Below are 19,222 nucleotides of genomic sequence, written 5' to 3'. Positions count from 1 at the left end.
AGGCTTGTCTTTGTTTTAAAAATAGCATTCTGGGAGTTCCCTGGTGGTCTAGAGGTTAGGATTCGGTGCTTTCACTGCCTTGGCCCAGGTTCAATCCCTGGTTGGGGAACAGATCCCACAAGCCTCTCAGAGCAGCAAAAAAAAAAAAAAATATATATATATATATAGATAGATATATATAGATATACATATGTATATATATATATAAAATTCTGGCTACAATGTGGAGAATGGATTGCAGGGGGCCAAGGGTGGAATGTGGAGATATCATAGATTGCCACAGCATAGACACAAGATGATGGGGCCGTGGTTGAAAAATGGAGACTAGATATAGAAGGCTAAGAAAGAGGAATCAAGGACAATCTGGGTCATGAACTTGAAAAACTGGACCTTAAGTGAGGTGGGGAAGACCAGATTTAGGGAAAATAGGGGAAGAGGGGAAATCAACAGTTCTGTTTTAGCCATGTTTAGTTTAAGATAAAGACACACAGAGATTTGTATAGAAAGATATTCAAGATATAAAGTAAAATAGTACTGATTGATTTTTAAAAATCATATATGCTAAATAAGAAAAATACAATACACATGACGAGTATGAAAAATTTACAAAATCATACCACAAATTATCAGCAGTAGATACTGCTGATCATAAGGGACTTTGACTTTGTTATATGTACTGCAATATCTAAATCTAAACAATAAGTGCACTTTGATTTTGTAACAGAAAATAATAAAGAACAAATGGTTTAAAAAGCAATGACTTGAAATTTAAAAAACTCAGTTTCAAGACCAGAAAAAATGCAAAAATGCACGGTTTATGGTTAAGTAAAAAGAAAAGAATTTAAAAACTTCCCTGGTGGCACGGTGGTTAAGAATCTGCCTGCCAATGCAGGGAACACGGGTTCGATCCCTGGTCTGGGAAGATCCCACATGCCGAAGAGCAACTAAGCCCATGTGTCACAACTACTGAGCCTGCGCTCTACAGCCTGCGCACCACAACTACTGAAGCCTGTGCGCCTAGAGCCCGTGCTCCGCAACAAGAGAAGCCACCACGATGAGAAGCACGCGCACCACAACGAAGAGTAGCCCCCCGGCTCACCACAACTAGAGAAAGCCTGCGTGCAGCAATGAAGACCCAATGCAGCCAAAAATAAGTGAATAAATTTTTAAAAAAAGGACTAAAATTATTTTTAAAAAAAAAGAATATCAAAGACTAAAGGTAAATAATAGTTGGTGAGTTCACTTGACTTCTGATCTGCCTGATCTGTAGTTTATATTACAAATAAAAATCAGAAAAAAGTAATCTCCAAATACATGTGCAAACCTACTTTAAGTGAACATTCATTGAGCATAACACCACTGTCATTATTCCTCCTTATATCATAAAAGGTGCTTGCAAGTGTAGTAATGAAAAATGCCTCCTCCTTTTGGGCACTGGCAGGGAGAACCTAACCCACATCTATAACATCGTTTCCAAGGGACAACCTATCTTCTTCTCTCTTGTGTGCTCTTGCCCTTGGATACTAAAACCTTAAATAATGAAACCTATGTTCTCTTAAAGCCTGCTGGAGTAATTAGTATAGTCTCTGAAATACAATTTAGCAAAGCAATCCTCTACAGGTTACACAGAAACAACAAGCCTTCTGAAAGTACCTCCCTATTGCTGCCGTGACAATATTCATTCAACATTTATACAACAAATGTGTTGAGAACTAATAAACTGCCAAATGTTGTTTTAGATGTTAGGATATATCATGAAAAGACAGATGATGTCCCTGCTTTCATGGAAGTTTTAAAAATAAACAAGTAAATGAAAATATGGAAATGAAAAAACTCAACTGGGTAAAGGGACAGCAAAGAGAGGAAAGAGACTTTAGATAGGATGTTGTAGGTCTGGAAGACCTCTATGAAAAGGGGACATGAGTTAAGAAAATCAATCAGTGGTTCTCAACTCAAGCTGCACAGACTTATTCAGGAAGATTTTAAAAGACACTATATGTCCAGGCCCCATTGCCAGACCAGTTAAACCAATTTCTGGGGCTGGGTCTGGCAATAGCATTCTCTAAAAAGTTCCCCAAGTGTCTCTAAAGTATAGCCATGGTTGGGAACCACAGAAAAACAAACCAATTTTGATCTTGGAAACAAGGAAGTAGAGGAAGTCAGAGTAGGCAGAAGTCAAATATTGCAGAACCTCTTAGGCTAGGATAAGGAGTATGGCCCCTGAGTTTGTTCTAAATGTCATGAAGAGCCAATGGAGGGAAAAATAATCCAAAACAAATCTCAACTGCTGACTAAATGCATGGCTGCATTCAGCAGACCCACATCTTAAGTAACAAAATGGTACAATTTACACAAATTAGTAATTCAAAAAACCCTTGAAACTGTAAGCTCAATAGGAGCATTTCTCTTCAAACTAGTCAGCTTCTGATTTCAAAAAAACATATGGCACAGCTATAAGAGACCAAAGGAACTATATCCTCTACTTTATCCCTTTTAATTTGGAAAGCTTTTTATTATTTGTATGCTATTAAGAATATCTTTTAGGGAGTTCCCTGGTGGCCTAATGGTTAGGATTCTGGGCTTTCACTGCCGTGGCCCAGGTTCAATTCCTGGTCAGGGAACTGAGAACCCTCAAGCTGTGCGGCGTGGCCAAAAAAAAAAAACTTCTATTTTTTATATTACTACCCTGTCTACTATATACCTAAAAAATCTAAATCATTAAGGGCTGAGGGTCAGTCTGCAAAAACAAAACTTTCTGAATAACACACCCGCTTTCTCTGTTTAAGGAAAGAGAAAGTAAACATCTCTCTAAATTCAAGGTTCTGTAACTGAGCAATGCTGGTAAGAAACTAGCATTTTTTTTCACTGAAATTAGATGTAGCAAAACATGCACCTACATTTTCCCAATTTTGAACAATAAATACATATTAACTTTTTTGACCAAAAAAAAAAAAAAGTTAAGATGGAAGAAAGGAAGAAAAAAAAGAAAAAAAAAAAAAGGAAGCCTGTGCTTTTAAAGCCAACAGACTGTTGGGCTTCCCTGGTGGCACAGCGGTTGAGAATCTGCCTGCCAAGGCAGGGGACACGGGTTCGAGCCCTGGTCCGGGAAGATCCCACATGCCACGGAGCAACTAGGCCCGTGAGCCACAATTACTGAGCCTGCGCGTCTGGAGCCTGTGCTCCGCAACAAGAGAGACCGCGATAGTGAGAGGCCCGCGCACCGCGATGAAGAGTGGCCCCCGCTTGCCGCAACTGGAGAAAGCCCTCGCACAGAAACGAAGACCCAACACAGCCATAAGTAAATAAATAAATAAATAAAATTAAAAAAAAAAAAAAAAAAAAAAAAAAAGCCAACAGACTGTTTCCAAAAGGTCCAAGGGAAATTTGGAAGGCAGCAGTTTACCATAATATAAACATCAACTTTTTGAAATGAAAGAATAACAAAACAGTGGTAACAAAAAGATGGTTTTCATGAAAGGTATTGTAGGCTGAAAATTTATGGGAAAAAAAAATCTGTAAGGGATTTCCACATCAAGAGATTAGGTACCACCTCTAAAATTCCAGCAGTGCCAAAAATTGTAAGATTCTAAGGTGACTCACCTACGATTACAAAAGGATTAAAAGTATTCGATACCAAAAATATTAAGTGATATTTAAAATCTAGTATATTTGGGGGGGGAGGAACCTCATACTTTTGTAAATCACCAATTTGCAAAATTCAATTAAATAACAGAATCATAATCTTTCTGGCCTCCATGGGCTTCTATGTATCCAGCCTCTGTTTACCTCTTTCCTCCTTATTCTATCTATCTATCTATCTATCTATTTATTTATTTATTTATGGCTGTGTTGGGTCTTCGTTTCTGTGCAAGGGCTTTCTCTAGTTGCGGCAAGCGGGGGCCACTCCTCATCGCGGTGCGCGGGCCTCTCACCATCGCAGCCTCTCCTGTTGCGGAGCACAGGCTCCAGACGCGCAGGCTCAGTAGTTGTGGCTCACGGGCCCAGTCGCTCCGCGGCATGTGGGATCCTCCCAGACCAGGGCTCGAACCCATGTCCCCTGCATTGGCAGGCAGACTCTCAACCAGTGCGCCACCAAGGAGGCCCTCCTCCTTATTCTTATGGTTATTGTTTAGTTCCTCTGGGAAACACAGCACAATGTCCCACTCAAATTGTTAACATTAAAAAGAAACTGCAACCATTTCCAGATGAGCATGCTGGACACATTCAACAAATGTTTTATTGAACAAATAAAGGAAGAATATATACTAGTAACAGTCAAGTATCACATACAAATATAAAAATAAAGAGCTTCTGTGTAAACCATTTTCATTGGTTTCTGTGACTGACATCTGCCTCATTTTTTTTTCCTATCCCTCTACATAAATGTTAACTGCTTTTGTCAGCTCTCTCTTCTCTATGTGCTTACCTCTTTAGCCATCTCATCTACTGTTCACTGCTTCAGTAAGGATAATTCCCAACCAAATCCTTCCTTCAAGCTACAATCTTTAGACATTCATTTTTAGTTGCATATAGAACAAAACATCTTCACTTAAGTTTCTTGACAGAACTACACACTAAAAACGTTTAATTCCGCCATCCACGCAAAAAAAATATTCACCCAGTGCCTACTAATCAGGCACTACTAGGAACAAATGAAAAAGAGACATGCTGATCTCATCAACTGAGTGGAGATTTGAGAAGGCTGGAAAAGATTTGCAAAGAACTGGGAGAAAAGACACCCAACTAGTAAAATGAGGCATTGACAGGCAGCACTGAAACCTTAGTAGAAGCTGGAAACCAGGGATATACAGTATTCCCAAGCCTGTGCAGTTTGAAGACTGTTAACAATGTCCAGCAGCATGTCTAGGAGTAGGGAGTGGTGGGAGGCACAAAGCAGCTGGATCAAATAAGAAATTAGAGTTGTGCCAGGCAGGTGTAAAGAAAAGCAAGGGAGATGAGGATACTGCCAGGAGAATGGTTAGATTAACATTTCATGGAAGTCTAAATCAGAGTGAAGTAAGACAAGCTGGAAAAAAATAAGGAGGAGAGGAGAAGGAACTGGAAATGTTGAAAAGATTGAATAAAAGCTCTTAACAGTAGTGATTACTGAATGCTTGCTGAGTCAAGCTTACTATGGATTGCTCTGTTCATTTAATAAAAACAGCAGGAGAAAATGTACTGAATGAGAAAAGTGGAGGCATAGGAGCTTGTGATTTGAATGTAACGTTTCAGGTAATGACAGGGTTTAGACCAAGACATTAAAGGTCAAGAACATATAATATGCGTGAGTGTGTGCATAGGTACATGTACACACAGAGAATGGTAAAACAAATACAGTAAACTATTAACAATCAGGGAATATGGATGAACGAATATGGAAATTCTCTGTATTATTTTTACATTTCTTTGAGATTACGATTATCCAACCCCCAAAAAAGTCTAAAAGCTTATCTGCTTTCCCAAACATGTTCTTCCCAATTTCACCATAACCATTTTCCCTAACCTCCAGTTTAAAACCCTGAATAATCTTTGATATTTATTTCTCCCATTTCTAACATAAAGAGGGATCCAAGTTCTATACATTCTAATTTTGTAATGTTTCTTGAAGCCAAATTTTAAAAATCTGAGCTCTAGAGATTTAGAATGTAAAAATATCAGACTGGAAATAAGAAGAGCTCAAAGCCCAAGTCACCAAAACTTACCAGTGAAGAAACCACCTTAGAGAAGTAAAACTCATAAGGCTAGGAAGTGATGGAGCCAAGATTACTGTCAAAGCCAGTAACCAAGATAACCTCACCATATGAAAATCAGAACTCAATTTTCATTATAGAAGAGACAAGCATCAAACCTTTAAAATACATAATAATAAATAACATGTCATTTGAGGTTAAGAGATTTTAAAAGATTCAAGTTTTTCTTATCAAAACTTACTCTGGGGACTTCCCTGGTGGTGCAGTGGTTAAGAATCCTCCTGCCAATGCAGGGGACACGGGTTCGAGCCCTGGTCCGGGAAGATCCCACATGCCGTGGAGCAACTAAGCCCGTGTGCCACAACTACTGAGCCTGCGCTCTAGAGCCCACGAGCCACAACTACTGAGCCCATGTGCCACAACTTCTGAAGCCCGCGCACCTAGAGCCACCGCAATGAGAAGCCCGTGCACTGCAATGAAGAGTAGCCCCTGCTTGCTGCAACTAGAGAAAGCCCGTGAGCAGCAATGAAGACCCAACACAGCCAAAAAATAAATTAATTAAAAAAAAAACTTACTCCGTTACAATACAGAGTTGAATATCAAGGATAAAAAAATTAAAAAAATTAAAGCAACAAAACATAGTAATATCTCAATTAATGAATGTATTCTAACTGTTGTAGAAACATTATTTTGAAGTATAACAATGTAAAAAGCATAAAAATCAATGCACTATAGACTATAAAAGGGGGGTTACTATGAACTGAACTGTGTCCCCCCAAAATTCATATGTTGAAGCCCTAACTACCAATGTAATAGAAAGTATTTGGAGCTGGGACCTTTGGGAGGTAATTAGGGTTAAGTGAGGTGATGAGCGTGGGGCCTCATAATGGGATTAGTTCTCCTATAAGAGGAAGAGACATCAGAGCTCTCTCTCAGCCGTGCGAGGACTCAGCTAGAAGGCATTCAGCCAAACCCGACTACACTGGCACCCTGATCTTGGACTTCCAGCCTTCAGAACTGTGAAAAATAAGTTTCTGTTTTTTAAGCCACCTCGCCTATGGTATTTTCTTATGGTAGCTGGAGCTAACAAAGATAGAGGGGATTGATGTACTAACTTCAGAAAACAGCATTTTATCACTCAAATTTTAACTAAATTTTCCATTTAAAATAAAAAAGTCAAGACATTCACCACACTCCTCTGAGTTCCAGGTCAATCAGCACTCACTTTTTAAAAAAAAATTTTTTTTAATTAATTTTTATTGGAGTATAGTTGAGTTATAATGTAAAATATTACCTTTCTAAAAAGTTTACTTTTGATTAACTCCCCCTCCCCCCCAGTTTGACTTTAAACACATTAATCAAGGTACTAGTCTTTATACACTCCTTAAATACAAATGAGGATCATAGAATATTTGAGGCTGAAAATTATTTTATATTCAAGTAAGTCAATATGAAGTAATATGACCAGAAAAACTAATATATTGGACCCTGTCCTTTTCAAAGCCTCTTGTCAAAAACTTGAATAAAGACCTGGAAAGTAGACATCACATATGACACAAACATCTGAAAGAGTAACAATGCACTTAATGACTTTCTTAAGATTTAATGACTTTCTTGGAATGCTGGATAGAATTAAATTGGATTTAAGAATAAGTAGTTAGTCATAGCTCAAGAACTGAATTTCATAAATACAGAATACAGACCCAGTCTGTTCATATAAAACAGGACAGTTAGTGACAGCTAGTAGTGTGACAGCACTGCTTTACAAAAATTGCTACTTTGATAGAAATCTAATGCACAAATCTGGAATTGTGACAGTTCTACTGAATCTTGTGTTTATCACATTGTTTAGAGCATTACGTTCAATTCTGGTCTTCATTAAGACAAACATTAAAAACAAACTAAATTGGATACAAAAGAAAAACTTCATAACTGTTCAGCTTACCCATAGGTGGGAACAAGTTATATCTTAAACTCATTCTCTACTTTCACCATTAGCCAAGCAACCCAAAGAGCTATGAAATGAAGTGATAAGTAATTTTGCTGAGGCACAAAATGCCACAATGCCATGAGGTATGTGAGAGAAGGATGCTTCTAGGAAATAAGCTCAGACATCTCTCCCTATCTCTCCTGCTGTCTCATCCCCAGAGTTTGTTTTGTTTTTTAGAGAAACAGTAACTCTCGTGAAGAGATACATAACTGTTTCTTTGTAGGACAAAAAGAGCTCTGAAAAGAAAGCCAAATCCTCGTGCAGATGATGGAAGCCAAGAGAAAGTGAAGAGGTTTGAATGCTATCATGGTGTTCAAATATTTGGAAATTTATAAGATATTAAAATGTGACTGTTAAAGGTTGACTACAGTGTCTTCCTGGGCACCAGATATGTTCCAAGCAACAGCAAGATAAGCCTTTATCAAAAATATTTTAAAAGGTAACTTCTGCTTTGAGTGAGAGGTTGAACTGGTCAACTTCTAAGGTCACTTCCATTGCTAACTGTTATAACACTTAGTAATTCTAAAGTCAGAGTGACATAACACTATTTGCAGCAACATGGATGGACCTAGAGATTACCACACTAAGTGAAGTAAATCAGAGAAAGACAAATATATGATATCACTTACATGTGGAATCTTCAAAAAACTGATACAAATGAACTGATTTACAAAACAGAAAAAGACTCACAGACATAGAAAACAAACATGGTTACCAACGAGGAAAGGGTGGGGGGATAAATTGGGAGTCTGGGGATTAACAGATACACACTACTATATATAAAAGAGAAACAACAAGGATCTACTGTATAGCACAGGGAACTATATTCACCATCTTGTAATAACCCATAATGGAAAAAAATGTGAAAAAGAATATATATATATGTGTGTATAACTGAGTCACTTTGCTATACACCTGAAACTAATACAACATTATAAATCAACCACACTTCAATAAAAAAATAAAAAAAATAAAGTTAGAGTGACATCCAATATTTTTAAGATCATTTGCTATTATAACAGTAAAGTTAAGAATATCACCATGTTGACTGCCTCTACTACAAATAGCACTACAGCAAAAGCATTAAAAATTGTTATTTTTAAAAACAAAGTGTAATACAAATAAATCTGTTGCAGTTTTAATCAAAATGGTAGAAGGGCTCAGACCGTTCTTAGAAACTGAAATATGTGAATTAAGTTTCTGGGGCCAAGAAAGCCTTATCAGAAAAGAAATGTAGCTATCAAATCTTCTGTATTATAAATTACTATCCCAGCAAAGTAAAGTTGTGTGTCTATCACTTACTCTATAAGTTGACTGCCAGAGCACTCTTTTGGACAACTTGTAGTATTTTAAAACTGTTCGTATTACACAATTACTTCTCTTACAACAGATTCAGTTTAAACCCCAGCTCTAACATTTAGTAGCTAGGTGTTTTTATAGCATAATTGTGGCATACACATATTATGGCATAAGCATTTCCACAGTCATTAAATATAATCCTGAATTTTTATTTTCTCATCTGTTGGCTATATCTTCTAGTCTGTTGTGAGATTTAAGTGTGTATAAAGCTGTTAGATGGTGTCTGGTACTTAATAATGAGCTTAATAAACGGTAATAACATTTTCAAAACTTATACATAATAAATAAAAACTAATGCATAAATAATTTTAGTCAACTTAATTTTTTGAAAGGCAAGTATGTTGGATTTTATGGAAGAAAAAGAGAAGCATTCTGTTCAAGATGCTCATCCAACATCATGAATTATTCTAAACCTTTCATATAACTAAAGTGCTGCCTTTAAGGGTTGGAATTGTAAGTTTAAATTTTTAAGTGTAGAGAATTGTTTAGCATCCCTCCCCACCAAGCACTGGCTCTATTCCTCTACCATTAAAATGATCTGTCTTGAGACATGTTAACCTACCCATCTCTTTCTCCTACTTTGTACTTTCATTTTTTCCCATGTTTTCAAATTTGTCATAAATATAACTACACAACCAAAGAAATTTATTTATTTATTTTTTGGTCAGGTCAGGAAATCAAGCAATCAGCACATATAAGCTATTCTTGACTTTTGAATCCTTACTCAATAGTTCTTTCTTCATCAGGAGAGATATTTTGTGTCTCCAAAATGTCAGAAGACTCTGATTCTACAGTGGGGAGATATTTCATCTTTCTACATTCTGCATCCTAATTGTGGTGTGGGCTACATGTAACTACACATATCAAAAAATCCAATTTTTCTTAATTGAAATTTTAACACTTATACAGCAATATAACTAACCTTCCACATCTCTGTCAAAAGGCTTATTTCAATAACATCCTTTCCCTGCTTTTAAAATAAAATTCCTCTATCTGTCCCATTTCAGAAGTAATTCTTCATATTATGTTCAATTAAGATCTACAAAGTTTAAACCTAACATTAAAAAGTTACTTAAAACTACAGGCCAAGGGACTTCCCTGGTGGCACAGTGGTTAAGAATCCACCTGCCAATGCAGGGGACACGGGTTTGATCCCTGGTCCGGGGAGATCCCACATTCTGCGGAGCAACTAAGCCCGTGTGCCACAACTACTGAGCCTGAGCTCTAGAGCCCATGAGCCACAGCTACTGAGCCCTCGTGCCACAACTACTGAAGCCCACGCGCCTAGAACCTGTGCTCCACAACAAGAGAAGCCACTGCAATGAGAAGCCCGCGCACCGCAATGAAGAGTAGCTCCCGCTCGCCACAACTAGAGAAAGCCCGTGCGCAGCAACGAAGACCCAACACAGCCAAAAAAAAAAAAAGCTCAAACATCAAAATAACATTAAAAATATATACATATACAGGCCAAGCAACAATAGTCATATTGCCAAAAATGTAAATTGTAATTGCAACTGAAAAAGTATAAAGTGGTTTTTTTAAAGATTAAAATGTTAAGTATAGTTTTACTCATATATTCTCTTTGCTCTTGGAAAGTTGATAATCTACATATGATATTTTAATAAACATTATTTGTTTCCAAATTACTAGAAACACTTAATAAGTTACAATGCAGGGCTTCCCTGGTGGCGCAGTGGTTGGGAATCTGCCTGCCAACGCAGGGGACACGGGTTCGAGCCCTGGTCTGGGAAGATCCCACATGCCGCGGAGCAACTAGACCCGTGAGCCACGGCTACTGAGCCTGCGCGTCTGGAGCCTGTGCTCCGCAACAAGAGAAGCCGCGATAGTGAGAGGCCGGCGCACTGCGATGAAGAGTGGCCCCCGCTTGCCACAACTAGAGAAAGCCCTCGCACAGAAACGAAGACCAAACACAGTCAAAAATAAATTAAAAAAAAAAGAGCACAGGATTAAAAAAAAAAAAAAGTTACAATGCCCATCTTTAAAAATACACTGGATAAACTGGAATTCTGTACTTGCTGTTGGGCAACTACTTAACCTATTTTCATAATAAGTTCTAAGCTTTCTGTTCCTAGTGACCATTTCTCCAGTCTCCCAAATGTTTTTGATGTTGTTCTAAACATATCCTTAATATGTCTCCTTAAGGAGCCTTTCAGAGCACTGGCCTCCATAGGGCCTTTGTGCAAACAGAAAAACACACCCTCTGGGAAGATACAGGTACTCATCTTGGTGAGAGGGCTGATGTCTTGGGAGGGAGAAGAGAAGTGGAGGCACAATTTCCACCTTCTCCTCTCCTCATTTTTTTCCAGCTTGTCTTACTTCACTCTGATTTAGACTTCCATGAAATGTTAATCTAACCATTCTCCTGGCAGTATCCTCATCTCCCTTGCTTTTCTTTACACCTGCCTGGCACAACTCTAATTTCTTATTTGATCCAGCTGCTTTGTGCCTCCCACCAACTCCCTACTCCTAGACATGCTGCTGGACATTGTTAACAGTCCTCAAGAGAAGCCACCGCAATGAGAAGCTGGAGGCCTAGCCAGGGCACAGGACTCTGAAAGCAGACCAAGGGCTAGGTTTCAGTCCTTGCTGCCTCCTTCAGCCAGGCATCTTTGTGCAGTGCACAAATGGTACAACCATATACAGCAGCCCTGTATACAACCATATACAGCAACCCTGCATTTTCAGATCGTTCATTAGGAAAGAAGGAGGAAGGAAGATCGATTATTAACTTCCCTAGACACCCATTCTCCAACTACATATGCACCATGAGGAGATCTTCCAATCTCGTTGAGGACCTATCCTCCCTTTACCTTCAACTTTCTACTTTTCATGTGTCCCTTTTGTTTTAAATGTGGTTAAGACTCATGTGATATCAAAGGATATTAAACTCAAAAAGTATAAGAAACACATTTAATGTGATCTTTGTAACAATCCTCTAAGATAGGGGAAACAGGTACTATCCTTATTTTCCAGATGAATACAGTGTATCCACAATTTGAAGAAGCCAAGTCACTTGCCCCCAAGTGACAAAAGGATTAACCCCAGGTTTTCAAACTCCTAGTCCAGAGCTCATTTTGAGTATTCAACACACCTAAAAATCAAGAGGTCTCACTACTTATTCCTCCCTGCTTAACCTTTCAGCCTCATTACTTGACTTAAATCCTTAGGGTCACCAAGGATCACTCAAGCCAAATCCAAGAGCCATTTCTCACATATTTTTCTGAACTCTGCTACATTTGGCTGTCACAATCCTATTTTAGAGATTTTCCTCTTCCACCCTGATTTCTGTAGTGTTTTCTGTCTTAAGTTATTCATTCTTGTTCTCCTTCTCTTGCCATAGATTGTCTTAGACATCCTATCCTGTTACATTTCTCTGTCTAAATAAACCCAATCCACTTTGCAGTTCATCCTGGAAATGGTTGTCCCAAGTATGTAGTTAAGACTCTAATTTATATCTCTACTCCTGTAATGCTGCCATTTCCTGTTTGATGAATCTATTCTATTTTTAGGCTTTCATCACTTCTGGCCTTCATTAATTCCAACTGCTGCCTGATCCTATGCAGTATTCATTTCTTATAGCAGTTATGTCCCAAAGGGTGGGATACAAATGAGTACTGATGGTATATTAGATGATTTTAAGTAGTCCATAGAGGAATATTTAAAATTACGTGTTTACTTTAACACATGTTGAGGGGAAAAAACTCTAACACCAAATAATCACATAAATTTTTCTTTTAAACTCAATTAGAAGATAGTAAGCTGAATTAAAGAAAAATATTGACAGATGGTTTGAAGATAAAGCAAAAATTGTGAATGACTAAAGTTTGAGAAACACTGGCCACTGGGAAATCCATGCAGTACAGAAGTTAAGCACTCAGGCTCTGGGTCAATGATTCGAATCTCACCTACTACCTAAGTAACTATGAACAAATTACTAACTCTGTTTAAATCCAGTTTTCTAGTTGTGTAATGGGAATAAAATAATCCACATTCTAGGCTTAATGTATGGAATGAAAGAGATAATCCTCAAAGTGTTCTTAGCTCAGTGCCTGGCATGGTAAGTGCTCACTAAATATTAATAATTACAATTATTCTTAGTCTCTCCTGGCCATCATGCCTTTACTTGTAACCAACTGGGCATTCGACCTATACTATGGACAATTTTCCATATATGAATTTTCTGCTCCAAATTTCCATTACCTGTCTCTATATCTTTATTTTTATCTTCTGGTATGAATCCAAAGATCACATGATAACTTTTAATATTAATCCTTAAGACTGTGAACATCTTGGCAGTACGAACCAAAAGCCATTTTCCTCTCATGCACTGTGCCTTACAAAATTAAAAGAACCTGTAATGTTTGTTGAATAAACCTAAAAATTAGTAAGGATAATCTGATGCAAAAAAATCTCACAATGTACAGAACATAAACACAAACTATTTGAAAGCATCTGATACTATTCTAATAGGTAAATAAACGGGGAAAAATGATTGGGGTATTCTTTTGCTCCACTAAGACATTTGTCAGTTGAACCTTAGTTGTGGGTCTAATCTTTGTTTCCTAATCTCATTTATTCAATAACATATAATAAACTCTAGATACATGCCAACCACTGTACAAAGTGATAAGACACGGAAACAGTCTAGCAAAGTAAGACAGAGTAATATCAGAACGCAGACAAGTAAGTAGAAAACTACTATATAATGTTATGTAAATAATACCCAGTATTGGGGCTTCCCTGGTGGCGCAGTGGTTTAGAATATGCCTGCCAATGCAGGGGACACGAGTTCAAGCCCTGGTCCGGGAAGATCCCACATGCCACGGAGCAACTAAGCCGCCAGTGTGCCACAACTACTGAGCCTGTGCTCTAGAGCCTGCGAGCCACAACTACTGAGCCCGTGTGCCACAACTACTGAAGCCTGCGTGCCTAGAGCCCATGCTCCGCAACAAGAGAAGCCACCGCAATGAGAAGCCTGTGCATCGCGACGAAGAGTAGCCTCCGCTCGCCACAACTACAGAAAGCCTGTGCGCAGCAACAAAGACCCAACGTAGCCAAAAAAAAAAAAAAAAAAAAAACCTAATAGTGTTCTTTAAATACTAGATGTGCTTCACAAATGCTGATTATGTCCTGCTCTTCTTTAATGCAGAGCACCTAGCAGCACCACACATGGGTGAGTATATTACATTGACAGTAATAATTCCATTGCTATCTTGTGTTCAACTCTAGGTATAGGCTAACCACCTAAAAGTTTTTGTCAACTAGACAACTGTTGAAACTCAGTAATAGCCCTTATTCTGATTTGCCAGAAAATATGCGCACACAAAGGCCCCAAATGTGACAGGCATTCTGTCAATCTAGAGCAAAATAATGACTAGAAATATAACGGGCAAAAAGGTCAGACTATATTTAGCCTTTGGGGAAGGGGGGAGGACACACATACAATAAAAAATTTACTGAAATCACTGTCTCTAGAGAACACTTTTACCCCAAAAGATGTCCTGACTGATGCATCAATGGCATTATTGAGAATTTTTAAATGTTATGACTCAAAACTAACTTATTAATTCTCAAGACTTCTAAGCAACAGTTAACACAGACTGAGACAAGCTTTCATTGTGTCAGCCTATTCATAAGATGACAAGGCTCGCTTTACTGAAAGTATATTAGTCATAACTCAGGCAGACACAACTTTTGGATCTCCTTCATGGTAAGAATAGGGTTCTATACCAGTTTGTGTCAACATTTTATGAAAGATCAATTCGTGCCTTACACAAATATGGCATAAATAGCATCTGAAAAATGAGTTCCTCAACTGAATTACAAACTGAAGTGGTGTTTGGGGGCTGGGGGAAGAAGGAAACCACTTGGAGGGAGAGGAGGACATAATATAATCTTCAAAGACATTTTACCATAAGGATGGTGGGGTGGGGTAGGGGTAGAGGGGAGACAGGGACTTGAATGAGGCAGAACTTCTGTATTTTCAGCTATGCCCAATATACTGATCCCAGAGGTACTGACTCTAGAACATGAAGAAATCTTTAAGAAACAAAACCCAATATATAAGTGTAAAAAAAAAAGGAAAAAAAAAAAGATATTTAAGTCTAAAAAAGCCTTAAAAAAAAAAAAAAAAGGAAAACTATTTCTTAAGTTCCAAAGGTATACTCCATTCTGAGAATATACAGGTTACCCACTGCTTGGAAGAAGAGTATTTTCTTCTACCAGTATTCTGTCATTCTCCTTCCACTACTAGTTGAACTTTTACTATGTACTGAGCACAGTAATAAGCTCTTTACATACATTATCTGTGATAAACCTACAGCAAGCCTTTGAAGGAGTTACTGCTATTATCATCTCCATTTTACAGATGAGGAAATATTTTATCAATAATATAGACCAGATATCAAAATTTAAAAATTATCTGTCATACCACAGCATTTGAGTTTTACTCCGCTGGCTTTTCTATCCCCAGAGTAGCTATAATGTATTTTTTACACCTTGGAACACTGTAACCTTCACATGCAACAATGTTTCTATACTGAGTCAAGGAAAACAAAAACTAGTAATAAGTAATAATGCTGTATCTTATTTAGTTCCTATAGTTTGCAAAATTACAAGAAACAGGGAGGCAGTTTGACAGCTTAGAGCATCCCCTTTGCGTTTAGACAATCTGGGTTTGAATCTATACAGCACCATCAATAACTGCCGTGTGACCTTGGTCAAACTACTTTAATTTCTCAGATTTCATTTCCTCCTCTGTAAAATGGGGATGATGATAGTACCTCCCTCAAAGGCTTGCTGTAGGATTAACAAAGAGAATGTCTGTAAAGAGCTTAATTCTGTGCTCAGTACATGGTAAAAGGTCAACTAGTGGAGGGAAAACAGCCACATACAGAAGTTCACTAGACCGAAACACAAGAGTAAAAGTAAAAAGCCTATATTCTGAAAATCCCATTATGTTAAAGGAGAGAATTACTAGTTGACTATATGCTAGAAACTCAAATTCAACCTATTCCTTTTTTTAGGGGATCAATGCATTTGAAGTGGACCAGAAATGATGCTGCAGTGCATTTGTGACACACACCTAAAAATGGCTCCAGTCTGAGCAGCATCTTAATTACCAACAGAGGAGGTTAATCTACTTCTAACAAATGCTGGAGTTGGGCTTAGTGGGTGTTTAACTATCACCTTATCATTTTTATTTGCGGGAATAAGCTATCAAGCATTTAATCAAGAATCCCGATTCTTCTGGGGGCATTCCAAATGAAAATCTTACAGCACAGCCGCCTACTGTACAATTCCAAGTACCCTGGCGAGGTATGAATCTATGGACATACGCTGAAGATCGGTCAATGCGGAAATCCGGCTAGCCTTAGAAGCCAGCAAACATCAGACACGTCGGAAACCTCAAAAGAATCTCAGATCAAGTCAAAACATATACACATCCCTTTAAAGGAATTAGACACAGTCCTCTCAAGGCAGGGAAGAATTTATCAGTGTTCCTATTGGCCCCCTATGCCCTTTTCTTCAAGCCCTAAAGTGGGGCCTTTACCGTAACACCAACACTAATGCTATCTCAAGAGAGGAAGCTGCGGAGATTCACCAAGCAGGTTAGGGGATGGAGAGGCCTAGGGTGAGAAAAGACTATCCGAACCCGCCTCTGGAGTTGGGGCAGCACGTCCCTAGCGGAAGTGGGACTGGTCCTCATTCCCCGAAGCGCCTCTCACCGAGCCCGGCCTTTAACCCGGTCTCTCCCGCACACTACTCATTGCAAATTTCACCCTCACTAACCATGAAGAAGAGGTAGGCATTAAAGAGCGTAGATGAGCCCCCGAGTTGTTTGGGGGGACACATGCCCACACTAGGAAAAGAGACCGCGCACCCGCCTATCCCGCGGAAAGGAAACTCCCTTCCCTTACCCGGCAACGCGCGTAATCCCCCTACAGGGCCTGAGTGGGAGGAGGCCGACGGGTCCGGAACTCCCGCTGCAGACCACATGGGGCGGGTCTGACTCCGGTTTTTCCCGCTCCCCAAGCAGGAGGCCGAGGCTCCCCCAGAAGCAGAGATGATGGTAGCCAAAGAGAAAAAGAGGATGCCCGGACCCAAGGCCCTCTCCACGCGGCTCCCTCGTCTCTGGGCGCCAGGGTCGGGGTGCGCTCCCACGCCCCGGGCCGCCCCACGCCAGCCCTCCCGGATAGGGCCCGCTTTGATCGCAGCTCCTACGCCCTCGCTTTCCTTACCGGCCAGGATGAGTGTCAAGCTGAGTGTGTCTGCGCGCTTCGAGGGGCTCCGCAGAGCTCTGATAGGGGGAAGGGGAAGGGGAAACTAGGGGTAGGGGGCGGCTGGAAGGACCCTAGGCCCCAGAGATCCGAAGCTGCGGATGGACAAACCGCCAAAGCACTTTCACTCCTTCTCGAGAGGGAGATAGCGAGCGAGAAAAAGAAGCAAGATGGCGGCTAGCCAGCCCCTACGTACGACGTCATGCGGCGGCGTACGTAAGGCAAATCCCCGCAAGACCGCCCCCCGGCGCAGAGACGGCCGGATCACGTGAGGTCTCCGTGGCGACCCAACCCCGACGGAAGGTGACGGCGCCGCTTGCTGGACCGAGGGAGTTCCTGCGATCAGAGCTCAAGATGCAGGGTGAAGATTTCGCCTGAGATCTCTCCAGGAACTCTTAAAGAGACCTCAATTACAGGTTGTTATGCCTCAGGGAAGTGAGCACTCTTGTAGGTGCTGGATAGTTGTGTGAATTGGTTCAGACAACACTTTGGCAGTGTGAATCAAAATTAAACTATGCATAATCTTTAACCTTGATATTTGGCAGTATCTCGGTATTTTCTAGAAATGTACATGCACAATACTCAGTATTCATAATGCCAAAACCTGTTTGTTAATAAAGATACAGAGATAAATGCATTATGTTACATCCATATTATGGAATATTTGGAAGCCATTAAATTCAGAATAATGTTTAAGGACAAGGGAAATGCTTAAGCCATAATACGCTTATGCCATAAATATGCTATAAAAACACACATATATGCATAGTAATAGAAAAAAAGACTTTAAAATGTACTCTGAAATGTTTATAATGGTAAACACTTAACAGTAGTTTTCTTAGAGCCATCAGATTTTTAAAAATATTTTATGTATGGCTTTCTGTAATTTCTAGATTTTACAATCAGAAAAAGTTTTAATGTGTAATGAAAAATTTTTGTGAGTGATAAAATTGTTATGAGAAACAAATGGTAAATGTGTGTATACATATATAGTGCATACATGTGTGTATTTAGTGTGCATGCTTATGTAAATATATATAGCATTGTGTTTAAGATACAAAAAGGCAAAAAAAAAAGATACGAAAAGGATTACATATTTTTTAGCCTTTAAAATAAGACTCAAACAGGTATGAATAACAGTTCTGCTAATTAATTACTATGTAGTATGGATAAGTTACTTAACATCTCTTAAATTCAGTTTTCTCATTTTGTAAAATGGAGATAATATACACTTACTTTTCAAGTTTGTGTTATTGACTCACCAAATATTTATTGAGCACCTACTATATGTGCTAGGTACTGGGATACAAAAGTAAAGAAAAGTTAAGATCTTGGTCCTAATGAAACAGTGTAGTGATGCAGATCACATAGTAGATTTGGATATGTGCAGTGAAGGAAACAAACAGGATATTAAGGTAAAGAATAACTGGGGAAAAAAAGGGAGAGAAAAGAAAGAAAGGAAGGAAGGAAGGACGGGGGGAAGGAAGGAAGGGAAACAGGAAGGAAGAAAAGAATAACCAGGAAGACAGGCACTCCAGATTTACTTTATGTGGTCAGTGAGTACCTTTCTGAGAAGGTGCCATTTAAACTGGGACCTAAATGATAACAGTAGGGACCTACTCAGCAATGCATAGAGTAGGTGGGAAAGTGCTCTGGACCAAATGAACTGCAATTACAAGTGTCCTGATTTGGGAAAGAGCTTGGAATGGTCTAGGAACTAGGAGGAGTATGTCTGGAGCTTAGTTGAGAGAGAGTGGCACAAGATGAAACTAAAAGGAGAGACAAGGGCTAGGCTCAGAGGGGCCTTGGAGGTCAGGGTAAGGAGTTCAGAATGTCTTCCAGGTACAGTGAAAAGTCATTGGAAGATTTTAAGAAGGGGAGTC

General features: G+C 39.2%; 1 protein-coding gene across 15 annotated transcripts in view; it reads right to left on the bottom strand.

The window, feature by feature from the left end:
* PRRC2C (proline rich coiled-coil 2C) overlaps positions 1 to 17,560 on the bottom strand; it is a 101,677-nt gene extending 84,117 nt beyond the window's left edge. For 10 of the 15 annotated variants that reach the window (XM_036834212.1, XM_036834999.1, XM_036834472.1 and 7 more), the window contains exon 1: positions 17,301 to 17,540. The gene's annotated coding sequence lies outside the window, so the exon portion shown is untranslated. Of the gene's footprint in view, positions 1 to 17,300 lie in introns of all 15 variants that reach the window. The other 5 variants (XM_036834383.1, XM_036834641.1, XM_036835155.1 and 2 more) reach the window with 3 other exon arrangements.
* Between the last annotated feature and the right edge of the window lie 1,662 nt (positions 17,561 to 19,222).

This window comes from Balaenoptera musculus, chromosome 1 (genome assembly GCF_009873245.2).
Source record: "Balaenoptera musculus isolate JJ_BM4_2016_0621 chromosome 1, mBalMus1.pri.v3, whole genome shotgun sequence".
NCBI lineage: Eukaryota > Metazoa > Chordata > Mammalia > Artiodactyla > Balaenopteridae > Balaenoptera > Balaenoptera musculus.
This window is presented reverse-complemented; position numbering and strand designations above follow the sequence as displayed.